The sequence below is a fragment of the Pinus tabuliformis genome, chromosome 2_2 (genome assembly GCF_031772625.1).
Source record: "Pinus tabuliformis cultivar Carrire ecotype Pingquan chromosome 2_2, CPIR1, whole genome shotgun sequence".
Taxonomy (NCBI): Eukaryota; Viridiplantae; Streptophyta; class Pinopsida; order Pinales; family Pinaceae; genus Pinus; species Pinus tabuliformis.
The window spans coordinates 870,996,407-871,011,828 of NC_142300.1; positions in this window are offsets into that span (position 1 = coordinate 870,996,407).

Consider the following 15,422-nt stretch of genomic DNA (forward strand, 5'->3'; position numbering starts at 1 on the left):
TTGTCCAGCTTCAGACTTCGTGCGCGAAGTCAGGCCTGATTTTCTTCTAACTCATCGAGTCATAGTTTTCCATGTAGAATGGTTTCCCAAAGCTGCTGAACTCTTTTGCCGACGTTGCCATTGGTAGAGTGAGTTGCATCTGTAGTGGTTGGTTGGGTTGTAGAGGGATGGTCTGAGTGAATTGTCAGTCATCCGATGGGCATCCGTATCCTTCGAACTACTGCTTTATGCCATTGTGGCCACTGCGCACGTCCTCTAATTCAGACTTAAAACTGTTGCATACATCTTAGCTTCTACGGCTGCCTTATAGGTACGCGCAACTCATCTTTCATCACCCTGGGCTGCTCCTGGACTATGCATAGTGTACCGGGTGGGGTGAGTTGTGCTTCAACTGTCGCGTCGTTCTCCTCCGATCGTGATCTTTCTTCTTTTGTTACGCATCGTACCGATTGGGTCACCATATTGTAGTTGAGTGTCGTAACAACCTATAGTCGATTTTTCCATTGCTCTGCCTCCTCCTCAGAATCCCTGGTGCAAATGCTATCACATTCCCACGAGGTTCTTCTATTATCGATAGACTGCATTCGATCTGGGTCTTGCACTATTATTTGATAAATGCAATCTAGTTCATCGTCACTTTCTTCGTCACGTATGGGTTCAGTGCAGCGTTCTCCTTTTGCTTGGTCCAACGGAACTACTACCTGTACTGATTTATTTTCAAATGTCATCTTGCGTCTTTTTAAGTTAATGATCCCCTTCATGTCTATGGCCCAATCAATTCCGAGCAGTGTAGGGTAAGGATTGTTGTCATCAACAATCTCTATAACTTCAAAATCGGTTTGGGTACTGACACCATCGATATCCATCGTTACTCCGTGCAATCGGCCCATTGGTAAGATCTTTTTTTGGTTGGCCATTCATAATTGAATCAGGAACCATTGCAGTGTGGGCTTGCCCATACGCTCCTAGGTTTGTTTAGGTAGTACGTTTGCATCCGAGCCTAGATCTAGGATGACTTGTTCCATTTCATTTTCACCGATTTGCGCGGTCAGTCTCATTTCTTGTCTAGTGTGCATAGCATGTCTTCCTATCTTTCGAACAACCTGGAGTTCACTGGATCCAACGCACCTAGTGATGAAGTCTTGCAACCCTTGAACAACCTCATGATCACGTAGAAATTTCATGCAGGTTTCAAGAAAGGTAGTGACCATGGAGGGGTCCACTCTTGCCTCCAATTGATCCCTTCTTCCTAGGGTAGGAGCTTTTGCGATGCCCCACTGAGCTTCTCTTGGCCCTGTCTTCCCCTGTTTTGGCTTAGTGTTATGATCCTGCATTGGTAGGTCGCACCTCTTCCCATATTCATTCCATCATACAGTTGCACTACTTCTTAGTACCATATTTATACTTGGGTCCTCCTCATGAGGTTCGGTGCACATCATCTGGATATTCTAGGTTGGTGGAGAGTGGAGTCCTCCTTTTTCGCTCAATTAGGCAATTAAGACTGGACAGTCTATCAATTCGTGATCAAACTGCTCACAGTAAGGACATGAGATCCTGGTTGGGTTCGTGCAGTCATGAGCATAGTGTCCTTGTCCTCCACAATTATAACAAATTAGCTATCCGCGGCCCTGTCTAGGCCCCAATCCTCTTCCCCGGCTACGTCCTTGGAATCCTCCCCATACTTCAGTCTGCACCTGGTAAGCTAGGGTTCTTTCTAGCATCAAGTCATAACTTCGACATGTTCGCTCATTGTTTCATACTGATTGACAAAAGTTACAATACCACTGTTGTGAGGTCTGGGTATACTTTTGTAAGAGGTGGAATTTATCTGTCGCATGCTTCCCTCCCTCTTGGTAAATCACGCACTAGAGTGTAGGCATGGCACTTGGTCCTACTTGTACTTCCACTTTTAATGGCATCAGGCCACCTCCCGCTAAATAGTTTGCAAAGACAGGACAATGGTCCTTATCGTGCGCTTGGCTCTTACATTTAATACAACCTACCTCTAGGTGGACATCTGGTCGGGACACTCTTCCTTGCTTCAAGATTTGCACTTCCAAAGTCAAGTTCTGAAGTTGCACGTGGATTTGCTAAACTCCCAACCCTGGGTTTGGTACTGGGGTCGCGTGTAACCTCATTACTGTTTCTAGCACCTCGACTTGGGTTGAGATCTTATGTTGTGACAAAGCCATCCTCAAATGGGGTGTTAATGACACCACAAACCACACACAATGCTGCCCATTCGTCAAATTCATGTTAGCTTCGCGAATAGTACTCTTTAACCTTTGGTCCAGATCCCACAGAGTTTCACCAAGCAACATTGCTATCTCCTTGAACCCAATGACTGATTGGGCTTCAGACTTTGGTCAGCCAAACTCTTTATTAAGCACATCCTAGATCGCCGCTATTCCCTCATTCGGATGGTCAGTTGAGTATTTTATGTACCATGTCAGCGCGCGGTCCTATAGTGCACTAACCAGCGTGGCCTTTCTAATGTTTTCATCTATTATGCATTGCGCGTCCCATACAAATTTTATCACAAACCAGAACTGACTTGGCTCTTCATTCCCTACACCCTGAAATGTTGGTAACTTGACTGCGGTCGCCATCCTAGCTTTTAGTGGTGGAGAGGGTGGAGGTGGGGTTGGTGTGGATGGACTCGATGTGGGTGAAGTGGGTGGTGGTGTAGACAGAGGTGGTATCAGTGGGAAGCATTCCTTAATCAACCGAACCACACTTCTTGGCGAGAACCTGGCGAGGTCCTCCTCGTCTTCCCGTGAGATAGAAATCAAAGGGTCGTTCTCTACTTCTCCTACTCTTCGATAACCCTTTCTGCTTTGTGTTACCCCAGGCATCAATCTACGTGTAGGATCTATTTTTCGCACAACAAAATCTTAATCCAAGTATTTAATGATTTGATGCACCTACCCCGCGATCCTTGGAGAAATTGCCTTTCTATTTTGCTATAGCTTACGGTTGTATCTATCATGAATCTAGTGATAAATCCCCCTATGATCTTATCTACCGAGTGATCTACCGCGCACACAAGTCTATCTTCGGTGGCTTCCAGCCTGCACACTAATTCTGGAGTCCACACTATCGGCTGGTCTAATCTACACCTCCCCACGCTATCAGCTAACTTCGCGATCCACTCATACAATTCTATTGGAAATGTTATGAAGAAGATCTCATGTATATCTGTGAATATATAGCGATCCAACCACTATTCCTTCGATACTCATGAGTTTATATTTTCCTGAACCGCGAACTCATGAAGCTTCAACTCCCACCAATCTTCAAGATCTTTCTTTGTAGGATTCTAGTGTTCCCACATTAGACACCCCTTAGGCAGATCCCGGTCCTGGCAATGGAACCATTTGTTGGCTACTATGGGCCTGACCCAGGTTTGGGAGAGTTATTTAGCCAAACAAATCCCGTAGCTACTGGCCCTTTCGGCAACAACCCACGGAGCGCAGACTGAGGTCTGACCCGAGGTAGCAGGGGAGGGTGTTGGAACCAGGTTTGTACACCCTAGGGATGTCTTGGTGTGGTCTGGGAGGTTCGCGCACTGGTTTACAACTCCGATCTATTGACACCGATCCAAAGTGATTATATTTTTCTTATTACTACGTTATTCTACTCTTATGATTTAGAGTTATTCAATAGGGATTTTAAGCAAACATTTAACCAACATAATCAATTCGTGCACAACATGAACCTAGATTCGCATACACTTCTGACTTTTATATTAACCAGATATAGAAAGGTAAACCATAAAGACAGATGAGCGATAACACAGAATTTACATAAAAAAACTTATATTTATTATTATTCTCCACCAATACATCCAGATCTACCCTACGCACTCAGCTGCAGGGGTCTGCGCACACAGCTACAGAATTTCCAGGCCTCTACGCACATAGCTGTAGAGCCTCTACCTACTACCCAACCCTTGACTTGGACTTACAGACGCTTCCCAACTATCTCCTTCAAGAACCCATTACATTTCATATTACATATTTCCTATCCAAAATTCTACCCTTTCTACACATAGAGCCTCGCTCTGTTTATACCCTTTCCTAGACCATGATCCTTGCGTGGGCTGACTCTATTTATCTTTCTTTACATTATTTTCGGGTGGACTACCCTTTGACTCATCCTATTATAATTCGTGCTCCATGCTTTCAGTGGAGTCTTTTCCCTAACTTTTACCCAAAATGTCCAGATGTGCGCCCTCTTATTGTTGCGCGGGGCTTTCACTACCCAACATCTGGTTGTCCTGCATGGTATCTCCCACCATATCATAGCTCCGTTCGTACACCTTCTAGTACTATGACATCACCCTTTTTTGCACAACTCCTCTGTCGCATAGCTCCACAAACTAGGAAGTGTAGTTTATAGTCCCACACTCCCTTGCAGCTTCCTAGAGTGCTAATATTGTCGTGCTAGCATGTAGTCATTGAGTTGGGTCTCTTGTATAGGGCTTCAACTGGCTCCCATTCACTTTTCATGGGAAAGGTTCTCTGTTTAGCTTTGCAAGCTCAATCGTGCCCCCATGTGTGATTTCTTTGATGACATATGGTCCCAGCTAGTGCATCTGAAACTTTCCAGGAAATTTAGCGAATTTACTATCATATAATAAAACCAAGTCATTTACCTTAAATGTGCGCAACTTGATGCGTCGATTGTGCCATGCCTTTTCATGTTCCTTCTATACTTGATAATGAAATCTAGCCAAGAATATATCCTCTTCGAGCTCCATCAATTACGTGAGCCATTCTTACAAAGCTCCGTGGTTTGCCATCCCTGTGAAGGCTACTATGTGTAGACTAGGCACGATATATTCCATAGGCATCACAACTTCTATGCCATAGACCAACTGGAAACTTGTCTGGCCTGTTAGTTTTTTGCAAGTAGTCTTGTACACCCATGATATTGCTGGTATGCGCATGTCCCAATTATTCCGCTGTGCATTGCAAATATTTGTTACAACATTCTCCAATATCTTATTGAAGGCCTCCATTGTTCCATTAACCTAGGGGTGATATGGTGTACTCTTCTAATGATAAACCTGAAATTCTTCTGTCAGCGCGCTGATCGTTTCGTTGAGGAGGTGCGTACCGCAATTGCCCATCAACACTTTTGGGCACCCGAACCTAGTTAGCATGTACTCAAAGAAAAATTTGGCTATCATATCCCTTGTACAATCCTTTACAAGCCATGCCTCCACCCATCTGGTCAGATACTCTATCATGGTGATGATGTAGCATGCACTTTTTTTCTTACTGGGAGGCTAAATCGGTCCTACAAAGTTAATGGCCCATTTCTCAAATGGCTGTAATCACACCTGAGGATTCAGAGGCATTTCATCCCTTCACAATGGCCTGACCATTCTTTGACATGCATCACACACCCTACAATATGCTTTGGAATCTTAATGCGTTGTAGGCCACCATAACCCAGCACGCAAAATCTTCTACGTTTTTGCCTTTCTTGCATAATGCCCTCTTGCACCTCCTCCATGAGCCTTTGCAAGGACTTTTTTTTGTTCAAAATTAGGAACATACGGTCGAAGCATCTCATCAACACCCATCTTATACAAATGTCCTGCAATTACTAAAAATTCTACTACACACACTACTAACTCCTTGTTCTGTTGGTTGGTGTATCTGTCTGGAGTCGTTCCTATAGTAAAAAAGTGGATAATATCTACAAAATAGTTGTCCGCTACACGCACTGTGAAGAGCTACACGTTGAGAAAAAATTCCTCCAAATTAGTAGGCTCCTCTCCTGTCTCAATGCATGATAGATGGTCACGTCTTTCTTTCAACCTTCCTAGTTTCAAAATTACCTCAAAATCATATTCTTGAAATAACAACAACCACCTACAAATTCCCCCCCAACATAGGCTTATTGACTATATACTTCAATCTGGAATGATCTGTTTACATCTTGACATGTCCACTCAACAAATAGTGTCTGAATTTTTGGAGCATGTACACCATAGCCAATCCTTCGTGCTCTGTTGTTGAATAATTCTTTTCAGCCTTTGACAACTTTCTACTTGCAAATTCTATAGGGTGATCCATCTCTCATTTGCCAGCCTGTGTCAGCACTGATCCCAATGCAATACACGAGGCATCAAATGTGAACATGGAATTCCTTCTTCCAATCTGGGAAGACCAATATTAGAGTGGTGACCATCTTTTCCTTCAAGACATCCAAACTGCATTGACATTCCTCATCCCAGTAGAATGTAGTGTCCTTCTTTAACAACTCTTCCATGGGCGTGGTAATATGAGCATAAGCCTTGACGAACTTTCGATAGTACCCAATATGGCCCAGCATTGCACATAACTATTTAACACTCCTTGGGGCTTCCAAATTGATTATTACCGTGATCTTGGCAAGTTCCACCATCAATCCTTTATTTCATACCACATGACCTAGAAAAATCCCAAAGGGGTCACAAAACAAACACTTCTTAAGGTTCAGCACAATTTGATACCTTTCAAACGTATCCAACATTAAGCATAGACTGGCTGCATGGTGCTTTACTAGCCCAAACACTGTCCAGTCATCAAAATATACCTCCAAGAATTTTTGAATAAATTATTTGAACGACGCGATGACTACGAGATAGAATAGTATCGACACATTCTTAAGTCTGAATGGAATCACTGTGTACTGAAAACACCCCATTTCCATCGCGAAGGTTTTTTTACTCCTGTCTTGTGGAAAAATGTTGATCTGATGGTATCTAGAGAATGCATCAATAAATGAGTAGGCCTCCTTCCCTCCAACATTGTCGAGTACCTCATTAGTAAATGGTGTTGGGAAAGGATCATGAATGTAGGCATTGTTAAGCTTTCTTAGGTCTATGCAAATCCTTATCTCTCCCTTCTGCTTCTTTTCCTGAACTACCATGGGGCTCACCCAATCAAATTCCTCCACTGGTTCAATAATACCTGCCTCAAGCATCTTGTCCAATTCCAAGCAGACTTTTTCCTTATATTTGGGATTAAGGCGATATGGCCTTTTCTTAACATGCTTCACATCTAGTTTCAAAGTTATTTTCATCACTCCCAAATCGCCTATGATGCCTTTCAAGTTTGAAAATTTTGTAGGAAAAATATTCTGGTACTCGCGGAGTAACTCAACAACTTTATCTGATGTGGCAACATTCCAATAATCTCCAATCTTCACAAATTTAGGCTTCGCTTCAGTACTAATGTTTACTTGCCTAGTCTTCAGTGGCACGGTCATATCTGAGTTCTCTATCTATAGACCTTCAACCTCACATTGGCCTTCCACTTCTAGGATATTGATATTCCTTAGACCCTCATCCTTCACTTCAGCAGTCATATTATAACATTCCAGTGCATGGCACATTTGGTGTAGGTTTTAACCCCATACAAAAATTACCTGCATACGAATTCTAAAACACAAAAAATAAACAATGCGAGAGCATAACACATAAAAAACATATACACAAATATTTTCCCCTGGATCCCAAAACCGGGACTACGAGCTTGATTTTTCATTATATTCCTTTCAATGTTACAATACATATTTATACATGCCAAAGCATCCAATACCATGGACCGAAAACCATCGCGTCCAAAACCATGGACCGAAAACCATCGCATCCAAAACCATGTGTGAAAAACATGCACGAAACCATACATAGGTCCGCCCAACCTAATATAGGGTCCAAAAACAAAATTTTTTGGGGCACTGCCCTAGACCCCATAGAGTGGGGTTACCTGCACCCCTCAAACCCCCTGTGATTCCCCCCGCTACGAAATTGACTCAACAAAGGGGGAGCTCCACCCCCCTTCTAACCCCCCCGGTTAACTATGTGGGCTAGTCATGGAAAGAATATAACACAACCCAACAGCTGGGTGCCCCAATCTGGTTGAACTCATTCCAAAGCATCCTATAGAATTCAGAAGATCACTACCTTAACCTCCTGTAACACCTCATCAATGCTTTTGAACTCGTCCTCAAAGCTAAATTTCCTCATGAACCCTTATCTTAAGATATCACACTCAGTGGTGTCGTGGTGGAGCTCTGTTTCCAAATACCAATTCATAGGGATTATATCCAAAGTGTGACAGAATAAATGCACCCATTCTCGCTGCGGCTCCATTCCATACACTTTAGTCCATTTTTCCAGGTGATCGTGCAGATCATTCTTCCTATCATATTTCTCAGTTAACTGTACTTTAGGGCGACCAAATCACATCCTCATCATCCTTTTGTAATTGCACCACTCCTCAAAGCTATCTTTGTGTGTACCCCACCACCGAGCAGGTGTAGTGTGCAATGCCAGATTGATTACCTGAAAGTAGCGATCCTTTGGAACTTCTCTTTCAAAAGCATCCAAAAATTTATCTACGTCAGTTAAAACGTTGTAATAAGGTAAATTTCTTACCTTCGATGACACATAGCGTAACAATTTGGTCATCATGTTGCAGTGTAGTGTGGATACTTCATGCAACATGTTTTGCCAATATTCCAACTCTTCATCTGAATCCGAGGAACAAGAACTTTTGCGGTCCCATGAAATTTGTCCATCAGATGTTAGATTAACCCAGTCTTGGTCTCACGCTATTATTTTATATATTTGATCCAAATCATCATCGCTTTCCTCATAGTTGCGGACTAGTTCAGTATAACGCAGTCCTTTTGTAGGGTCCAATGGTACTACAACGCGGAGTGATTTCTTTTCAAACGACATTGTCCGCTTCTTCAAATTGATGACCCCATTCATGTCGATAGCCCAATCAATTCCCAGGAGTGCAGGGTATGGATTTCTATCATCAACAATCTCTATCACTTCAAAATCAACCAACATGCTTGCACCTTCTATATCTACGTAACTCCCTGCAATCATCCCATAGGGATAATATTTTGCTGGTTTGCCATCCTCAGTTGAATTGGAGACCACCAAAACATCAGTCTTTCCATTATTTCCCATGTTTGTTTAGGCAAAACATTTACATCAGATCCCAGATCCAAAATAACCTAGTCCATCTCATAATCTCCTATTTGTGTGGTGAGCTTCATCTTGCATCGTGTTCTTGTATTATGTTTGTCGATCTTTATGACTGTGCAATGTCCTTCAGGAGAAATTTCCTTACCATCACACTTGTTTATCAATTTTTGTAGCCCTTTCACAACCTTTCTATCACACAATAATTTCATACAAGTCTCCAAGAAGGTTGTAACCACAGAGGGGTCAACCTTTGTAGGCGTGCTAGTGTCTGGCAGTTTGTTCTGACTTCCTGAGGTAGAGGCTTCAACAAAGCTTTTCTTACTTCCAAGAATGTTATATTTGCATGCTCCAGATCAAACCCAACCTCCTTTTTTGGATCCTTTCGAGCCCATCCACCTTATTCAGGCTATTTTCCTTTATCATCACCAATCACGATCCCACTTCGCAGCATGATATTCACATTCGGGTCCTCTTCGTAGGGTTTGGCCTTCATCATCTATAAGTTCTAGGTAGGATGCTGAGGTTGCGTCTTCTTCTCTTGCATCTTGGCCATCAATACAAGACATTTTCTGATTGTGTGGTCAAACTGAGTACAGTATTGACATGACGGGTGAGTCTAATTCATACACTCCCACGCGTAGTGTCTTGGCATTTTGCAATTATAACAAATAACCTTCCCACGACTCCTTCCAGGTCCTCCTCCTCCTCAGCCTCATCCTAACCCTTGATATCCTCTGCACATTTCCCTAGTGCCCTTAGCCAGAGGCCGAGTTTCTACTTGCATTCGATACGTAGGTGTCCTATCCATCATCAATTCATAGTTTCAACAATGGCACTCATCATGGCCCACCAATTTGCAGAAATTGTATAACAATTTTTGTGGCGTCTGTACAAACTTTTGCAGTAAATGGAAATTACTTGTTACATGTTTTTCCACCACCTGGCAGATAGTGCACCATAGCATGGGTCCCACACTTGATCCTACAGGAGCTTCCTACCTTAGGGGCATTGGCCCCCCTCCTATGATGTAATTTGTGAAGACAGGGTTGTGATCTTTATCATGCCCCTGGTTTTTACACTTGAGACACCAAAATTCTTCGCATAACTCTGGTCGAGCCGCTCTTTCCTTTTTCAAGCTCTACAACTCCAAATAGAGGTTTTACAACTCTGCATGAATTTGTTGAACTCCCAAAGAAGCATCCTAGATAGGTGTCTCATGCAATCTCATCGTGATTTCTGTTGTATCATTTTTTGGTTTTGATAAGTTAGAATAAATTAGACAAAAAATGAAAATGTATTTACAAAATGTTAAGATAGGATATGGACAAAAAGAATATTGAATAAAAAATGTTAGGAAAATATTTTGATAAATATGTCCATATCAAAGAAAATGTTAGGGTAGATGTCCTAAATAATAAAGGAAAAATAAAATGTTAGGTTAGACAGAAAAGAAAAAGAAATAAACTCTGAAAGTGTTGCAAATCTAAATGCCACTACATTGTCCTAATTTCAGTATTGAAAAATAATTGTTGTGTTCAGTTTGTTTAGATGCCACACTAGCTTATTTTATCCAATAATATAGTTGCATCATAATTGGATTTCTTTTAAATTTGTTCTCATAGGTAGAAAATAAATTGGCTCAATAGTTTAATATGAGTTAATGGAAGAAATAAGGTATAGAGATAGATTGTTCATAAAAAGAAAATATTGGGTTGATAGTTCAAATGCACTCTGGAAGGATAAGTAAAAATGTTAGGAATAGAAGGGTAGATAGAAATTGAGGGTTTGAAATGATGAAATGGTTATTTCCTAAAGTATCGCATTTCATCATTCATAAGTGAATGAACCATTGGGCGGAAGAAAGAGGGATGTGCGATAACGTTGTCAACCATTGGATGACTGTTGATTCTTGATCGTACGATCATATCACATCGTATCATTCTTAACTGAATGAACCATTGGCTAGAAGAAAATTCCATCTACGATATGATATCACTTCATTCATTAAATCACCCATTTACTGCCGCTCACATCACTTCATTAAGCTCTGCCCGATCATTGTTAACTCATCATTAACCATTAAATAAATCCATACCACAAAGGCTTAAAGTACTAGGCCCATCCCTAAGCCCATGCTTTATCTACTGCTTGCTTCTCTCACCCAACTACCGTTAGATCAATTTCTGTCTAATCCGATGATCCACATCTATATTGGCCATGCCTAATGGCCGAAAAATACCCATCTGATAAAGTGGTTTTCCCTGACCCCCGTGAGGTTATGTGTCATGCGCTGGGGTATATCGGGTGAGACCTCCTCAAAACCACCTTCACCTCATAAGCAGTGCGACGACCCTTAATACTACCTCCCCGCCAACCAGATAAACTGTCAATTATTCAAATATTCACGCCATATTCAAAAAAGTTCCTGTTAAGCTTCAAACCCAAGAAACCTTCATTTTCATGCCTTTCGCCCATTTCACAGTTAAAACCATTAAAACCCTTCAGTGCTACCCTGAACCTCTGTGATGCCATTTGACCTCCAATTATGTTCAAAATGCTGCCACAACCCCTTCCTCAAGCATCCCTATGCAAACAAAGCCATCGATCACCTTTCCTATTGAACCTGTGTTTTCTCAATTATTGTTGTGTTTTGCAGGTAATCAGCCAAAGACCAAAGCTTGGATAAATAGTTCTAATAATAGACACAAAACCTATTTACTCCAAGATTCGACAAGAAACCTGTTGAAAATCCTATATTCAGAAGAATACCATTACACACAGAAGCCGAGAGGAAAACATTTACGTAGAGCCTTGACTATTAAAACAGAGGATCAGTGATAACAACTCTCATAGTAAAATCTCTGAGGGATTCTTTCTTCATCTTGGATGAAATATACATGAGAGTAACAAATATTTCTATGCCAGATAAGAAACGCTGGGAAGAATTAACAAATTTACTTGATTAAGGATAATTGAACAACATTCAACTTTTGACGAAACAATCAGCTATCTTCAACCACTTTTCAACTTTTTTCAGTGATAGTCATCAAACAACACAACACCAAGGCAGTGCCATATCATTAGACAGTTTTATCTTTGATTGTGTAAATAATCTATTTTTGTAAAAGCAGTTTAGGATATTTTCCGTCCTATTGTTGTATAAATAACTCTCTTCATGAGTTATCATGGGTTGCACCCTTGATGAAGCATTTCTAGACATTTGATGTACTTGACTTATCTAGAACCTTAATACAAAGCAAAGGATTCTGAATTATGTTTTACACAGTTTATGTTTCGTGGAAGTTTTTCTAGTATTACTCATTATGTTTTTCTTCATATATTTGTGTCTTGCCGAGATAATTAGGTAGGAGTAATTGTATTTCAATATATTCCTATAAGCTTTCTGAAGTGATAATCATTTAAGAGAATGGATTAATGAAATGTCTATTTAATTAATTCCCTCTGAATCAATAAATCATTAGCATCTTTTTGTAAGCATAAGAATATTCTCTTGAACCTTCTTAGCATCGGTCAGAGGTTTTCATACTTATGATTATGTAATTATCTATCTGAGAATTGTGATAATCATATTATTATTTTTTTCTTCTCACCACTATTCAAGCTTTTTCACTGTGTAAAATTTTATAGCAGCCCATTGCTAAGATATTGATATTGTTCAAAGGGTTAGGCATATTAGTTCTAGATCTGTTTCATTCATTGGTCTCTCAAATTGAAACAAAATCCCCAAAACATTTATCTTAGATGCTCTGGCATAATAGCTGACCATTATTATCTCAGAGGTATAACATCGAATTGGTGTTGTTGTCGGGGACTCGAATTTCGTTAAGTTTTCCTGGGGCAACAATATGTATTCTATTCCTTTAAGGTGATTAAAGGGATATAAAGGTTAAAATACTTCACCTGGTGACTCAACTCTCCCAAACTGGCACCTTTTAAGGACACCAAATCTCTTTTAGAGGGTAACTTAGTTGATCCTTTGTCAGACCCTGAAAAAATTATGAGAAAAGCTAGTTTTAAAAGGGGACATCAACCCTCTTCTTCTTCTTCGTCGTCTTCTTCTTCTTCTTCAGTCTTGCAGCCTGAATATTTACCATCATTTGATCCTTATAGTAACATTCCATCCAATCCAGATTACTCCCACATATCACCTAGAGTTGTTGAACTCTTAAGGAGGGGAGCTGATTTTAAATCAAAATTCCTCATTCATTCATTTGAGACTCATCCAAAACCCTCATTACCACAAGGATCACCTAAATCTGAGGCTGAGTTGGCTATTAATTTACCATAATATAAACCAACATATTTCATATCCCCTACCACTTATTAGTTTCCTCCCACTTTTGGACAACCTCAAGCTTCTACTTTTGAACAGCCCGAAGAGACCTTCTCTATGTATTCAAATCCTCTCTTTGAAGCAAAGGAAGGTATTAATCCACAGGTCCAGAAGTTAGTTCTTAAGACTCTTTTGAAATCATTTAGGAGATCCCCTCCTTCTTCACCTCCAACTAGTTCTTCAACCCCTCAATCACCTTCTTCAACTTCTTCTTCATCCACACAAACACCTCATACACCACCTCCCACTATGGCTTTCCAACCTATTGTATAGGCTAGATATGCAGCTTTAGTCTTACCTCCTAATCTTGATGCATTCCTAGCTGGATACTTGAAATACCTTCCGAGGTATAATGGAGAAACCGGTCCTTCTGCTGAAGACCATCTTCAATACTTTTTAGAATTTTCAAATAACATGATTATTGAATGAGAAAACGTTTACGTGAGGTTGTTTGTACAATCACTTGAAGGAAATGTAAGAATTTGGTTTATGTAGTTACCTACAAATACCATTAGAAATTGGGAAGAACTTATAACTATATTTAAAAACTAGTTGGGTGTGAAAAAAGATCCTCTTTACTTTCTTACTGAGTTTGATGAACTTAAAATAAATTTTGGTGAACCCATATCAGACTTTATCAAAATATTCAGTAAGATTTATCATAAAATTCCCCATGATCATAAACCCCCTATAGTAGCAGCAAAGTCTAGATTTTCTAAAGCCTTTGATGATGATTTTGATTTTATGCTGAGAGAGAGGACTTCAAGAACTCTTGAAGATATGCAAACAAATTATATTGAGGTAGAAGAAAACAAGGCTGCTTCAACTTCTTTGAAAGCTAAAGAGGAAAAGGGCCAAAGAAAACTCAAATCAACACTAGAGGCTTCTAGTTCCTCTAAGACTAAAACTGAAGATTCTAAAATAGATGAAATAGATTCTCTTCTTAGAAATCTATCTAATGGAATTTCCAAGATTGAGACTCAACCTAGGAAAACTCAACAAACAGTTTCCAGACCCCAAAATCAAAATCAAGGTCAGTATCAAAGAAATCCACAATTATGAATTCTTCAGAGACCTATTAATGATCAACAAATTCCTACTCCTTTGTTAATAGATGATCAACAACCTGATGATAATACTATGACCATCAAATAATTTGGATACTTCCTCTAATCAATAGTCATTATTCCTCTTACACAACAAAATCAGGTTCATGAAGATCAAGAATCTTCACAGGTTTATAAATACCATGCCTTCTCTAAATTTTTAATTGCAAAGTTGAACAAAAAATATGACCTTAGGCCTAGGCCTGGCCCTGGAAGACCTCCTAAGGAAACTCTAGTAATTGAACCTTGTTCCAAAACTGCTCAAACTCAAATAACTTTTATTCAACCATTAGAATAGCTAATTGACATTCCTCAAAATATCAAAAATGCATTGACTACATTTAATTTTGAGAAAGAGTTAGAAAGGTTTAAATTCCCATTTCCTCTTTCAGAACTTTCTAAAAATCCTGGGTATAAAAATCAGGTCTCCAAATGGATACAAAATACCTTGGTTGATGCTCAAGGTGATATCATCAGTCTGCAAGATGAAAAACGAGCAGTTGTTTTTGGCCCAAGCTTAGATGTGATAGATGAAATAGTCCCTCCTTTCTATGTAACTCTTAAGACAAATGATTCCATGTTGTATAATTGTATGCTTGATTCTGGAGCATCACATAACCTCATGCCAAAAACTATCATGGATCATTTGAAACATGACATAACTAGATCCTATCATGACTTGTACACCTTTGATTCTAAAAGGGTGCCTTGCTTAGGATTGATTAAGGATTTAGTAGCCACCCTTGCCCAAACTCTAGTGAAAAGTGTAGTACTTAATATAGTTGTCATAGATTGTCATATATATCCCTCCCAAATTTGGAATGCTCCTTCCTATCAAGGTCTTGATGTGCAAAATTAGGGGGAACTCTTTAGATGGACATGTCTTATGCTATTATTCCAATTTACGGAGGAGAACAACTAAGATTATATAGGGAGGTGAGATTTGTGCACACTGTTTGTA